Here is a 4,247-nt window from a genome sequence, read left to right as displayed (position 1 = left end):
AACAACCATCTGCATGCACAGTTCGACGATGTTCGCAGCAGCATGGACTATCAGCTCGGAGGTCGTGGCTGCGGTTACCCCTGACGCTGCATCACAGACAGGAGCGCCTGCGATGGTGTACTCAACGACGAACCTGGGTGCACGAATGGCAAAACGTCATTCTTCGGATGAATCGAGGTTCTGTTTACAGCATCACGATGGTCGCATCCGTGTTTGGCGACATCGCGGTGAACGCAAATTGGAAGCTTGTATTCTTCATCGCCATACTGGCGTGCCACTGGGGTGCCATTGGTTACACGTCTCGGTCACCTCTTGTTCGCGTTGACGGTACTTTGAACAGTGGACATTACATTTCAGATGTGTTACGACCCGTGGCTCTACCCTTCATTCAGTCCCTGCGAAACCCTACATTTCAGCAGGATAATGCACGACCGCATGTTGCATGTCCTGTACGGGCCTTTCTGGATACAGAAAATGTTCGACTGCTGCCCTGGCCAGCACATTCTCCAGATCTCTCACCAATTGAAAACGTCTGGTCAATGGTGGCCGAGCAACTGGCTCGTCACAATACACCAGTCACTACTCTTGATGAACTGTGGTATCGTGTTGAAGCTGCGTGGGCAGCTGTACCTGTGCACGCCATCCAAGCTCTGTTTGACTCGATGCCCAGGCGTATCAAGGTCGTTATTGCGGCCAGAAGTGGTTGATCTGGGTACTGATTTCTCAGGATCTATGAACGCAAATTGCGTGAAAATGTAATCACATGTCAGTTCTAGCATAATATATTTGTCCAATGAATACCCGTTTATCATCCGCATTTCTTCTTGGTGTAGCAGTTTTAATGGCCAGTAGTGTACCTCTTTATACACCGAGTTGACAAAAGTCATGGGATATCTCGTAATACTATGTTGGACCTCCTTTAGCCCGGAGTAGTGCAACAAATCGACAAGACATGGGCTCAACAAGTCGTCGGAAATCCCTATAGCCGTCCATTATTGCGAAAGTGTAGCCGGTGCACGATTTTGTGCACAAACTGATCTCTCGATTATGTCCCATAAATGTTTGGTGAGATTCATGTCGGGTGGCCTGTATGGCCAAATCATTCGCTCGAATTGTCCAGAATGTTCTTCAAACCAGTCACGAACAAATGTGGCCCGGTGACATCGCACGTAGTCATCCACAAAAGCTCAATGTTGTTTTGGAACATGAAGTCAACGAATGGCTGCAGATTGTCTCAAAGTAGTCGAACACAACCATTTCCGTTCAGTGATCGCTTTACTTTGACCAGAGGACCCAGTCCATTCCACGTAAACACAGCCCATACCATTGTGAGGACACCACCAGCTTGCACAGTGCCTGGCTGATAAATTAGGTCCATGACTACGTGAAGTCTGCGCGACACTCGAATACTACCATCAGCTCTTATCAACAGAAATCGGGACTGAGCTGATCACGCCAGGGTTTTCCAGTCGTCTAGGGTTCAGTCGATATGATCAAAAGCCCAGGAGAGGAGCCGGAGGCGATGTGCTGTTAGCAAAAGCACTCGCATCGGTTGTCTACTGACATAGCCCACCAACGCCAAATTTCGTTGCAACGTCGTACGTCCCACATCGATTCCTGCGGTTATTTCACATAGTGTTGATTGTCTGTTAACACTGACAGCTCTAGGTAAACGCCACTGCTCTCCGTCGTTAGGTGAAGACCGTCGGCCACTGCATTTTGTGTGCTGAGAGGTAATGCATGAAATTCGAAAAATGGTTCAAATGGCTCTGTGCACTATGGGGCTTAACTTCTGAGGTCATTAGTCCCCTAGAACTTAGAGCTATTTAAACCTAACTAACCTAAGGACATCACACACATCCATGCCCGAGGCAGGATTCGAACCTGCGACCGTAGCGGTCGCGTGGTTCTAGACTGTAGCGCCTAGAACCGCTCGGCTCCCCGACCGGCTATTATTTCAGCGTGTATTACGTTTTCATAAACACTAACTAACAAAATTAATAAATACATAAAATTGGAAAAGATACTTTTATACTCGCGAAATCAAGTAACTTTAAAATAGGTGAGGCGCTGGGTTGTAGTGTTGAATGTTCTGTACGTGGTCTCATTAATAGATGAGCTACACTTTCCGAGAATTCTTCTAATTTTACTGTAGACCATAATGTCATCAGTAAACAATCCAGATTGCCTCTAATCCTATCTGTCAGTTCGTTTGTGTGTCTAGGGAACAAAACCGATCCTATCACGCTTCACTGGCGCATTCCTGACGATACCCTTGTCTCTGATGAACAATCGACTTCGACTACGACGTTAGTGGGCCGTCACTGAAGTAATGTTAAGTAATAAACAAACGACAATATCGAGTGGGTGACTTACATCCACGAAAATTTTAGAAATACTCCCGATTATGGCGTGAACGGTTCGACTACAAGGGAAGAATCACCGGCATACCCACTCATTTGACCTGAAATGATGTTCACGCTAAAAGGAATCACCACTTCTTCGATGTACTGCTGCAGCCATTTTCACAGATACATATTACTTGATGATCTTCTAGTCAATAACGTGGGAAAGGGATCATCTAAATTTGGGCGTGGATCAATGGAAATGTGCCGCTTGGTCAGATGGATCACGTCTCTTGTTACATAAAGTCGATCGTCGTGCCCGGATACACCGTCGTCCAGGCGAACGGATGGTCAGATCTGTTGTGACTTGGCAAGACAGCCAAGCCACTAGGAGAGGAAGCCGAAAGGCACGCGTTTAAGCTCACGCAGGCTGGCGTGAGGTCTGGAACAGGTAAGGGAATTTATAGTAGCAAAGAACGTAAGTAACTACTGGAATACTTAACTTTAATTCATAATTGGTGAACATCGGTCTGACGGTACATGTATCTCAAGATAAATTGCAAATGATAATGGCGCCTTGCAAGGTCGTAGCAAATGACGTAGCTGAAGGCTATGCTAACTATTGTCTCGGCAAATGAGAGCGTAATTTGTCAGTGAACCATCGCTAGCAAAGTCGGCTGTACAACTGGGGCGAGTGCTAGGAAATCTCTATAGACCTGCCGTGTGGCGGCGCTCGGTCTGCAATCACTGATAGTGGCGACACGCGGGTCCGACGTATACTAACGGACCGCGGCCGATTTAAAGGCTACCACCCAGCAAGTGTGGTGTCTGGCGGTGACACCACAAGAACAATGGCCAGTTGTGAGTAGGACTCGTAGTCTGAGGGTTCCGTACAAACTTAACTGTGTATGAGGGGTGTTCAATACGTACTGCAACACATTTTTTTTCCTGCCAGTTTGTGCTAAAAAAATGCGAAACTTGCTGTGGGACATTGTGGGATATTCCCGCTTCAGCTTCTATGGTTTCGTGAAGCGCCGATAGGTTGCGGTCTTATGCGTAGCCTTCAAAGTGGCGTCTGAAACGGAGGTACATTCCATGCAGTTATCATTGAGTTTCCTTTGAAGAAAAACCAGAGCATCGCAGATATTCAAAGGCGCTTGCGGAACGTCTACCGAGACCTGGCAGCGAACAAAAGCACGGTGAGTCGTTGGGCAAGGCGTCTTACGTCATCGCAACATGGTCGCGGAAACGTGTCCTATCTCCCGCCTCACAGCTGTGACTCCTGCAATGTTGGAATGTGCCGACACTCTCATCGAGGTGATCGACGGGTCATAACAAAACACCTCGCTGCTCAACTAGATGTCTCTGTTGGTAGTGCTGACATCCTCGTTCACCAGTTGGGTTACTGAAGGGTGTGTGCCTGTGTGCACGTTGGGTTCTTCCCACCTAACAGAGGACCATGAAGAGCAACAGAGGAAGATGTGTGCGAACTTCTCTTTATTCATGGCAACACAAGGACTCACACAAGTCTACGCATCCGAGAGGAGCTCACAAAACTTCGTTGCACTGTTCTTCCTCATGTACTCTACAGCCCAGATCTCGCACCTTCCTGCTTGCATCTGTTTGGCCCAATGAAGGATGTACTCCATGGCAAGCAGTACTGGATGATGGGGAGGTTGCTGATGCAGCAAGACTATCTCCGACATTGACCAGTAGAATTACACCTGGCCGAGCGGTTCTAGGCGCTTCAGTCTGGAACCGCACGACCGCTACTGTCGCAGGTTCGAATCCTGCCTCGGGTATGGATGTGTGTGATGTCCTTAGGTTAGTTAGGTATAACTAGTTCTAAGTTCTGGGGGACTGATGATTTCAGATGTGGCATACAAGCCCTACCAGTACGGT

The sequence above is a fragment of the Schistocerca piceifrons genome, unplaced genomic scaffold (genome assembly GCF_021461385.2).
Source record: "Schistocerca piceifrons isolate TAMUIC-IGC-003096 unplaced genomic scaffold, iqSchPice1.1 HiC_scaffold_713, whole genome shotgun sequence".
Classification (NCBI taxonomy): Eukaryota; Metazoa; Arthropoda; class Insecta; order Orthoptera; family Acrididae; genus Schistocerca; species Schistocerca piceifrons.
The sequence above is the reverse complement of the archived record's forward strand: the minus strand, read 5'-3'. Positions refer to the sequence as shown.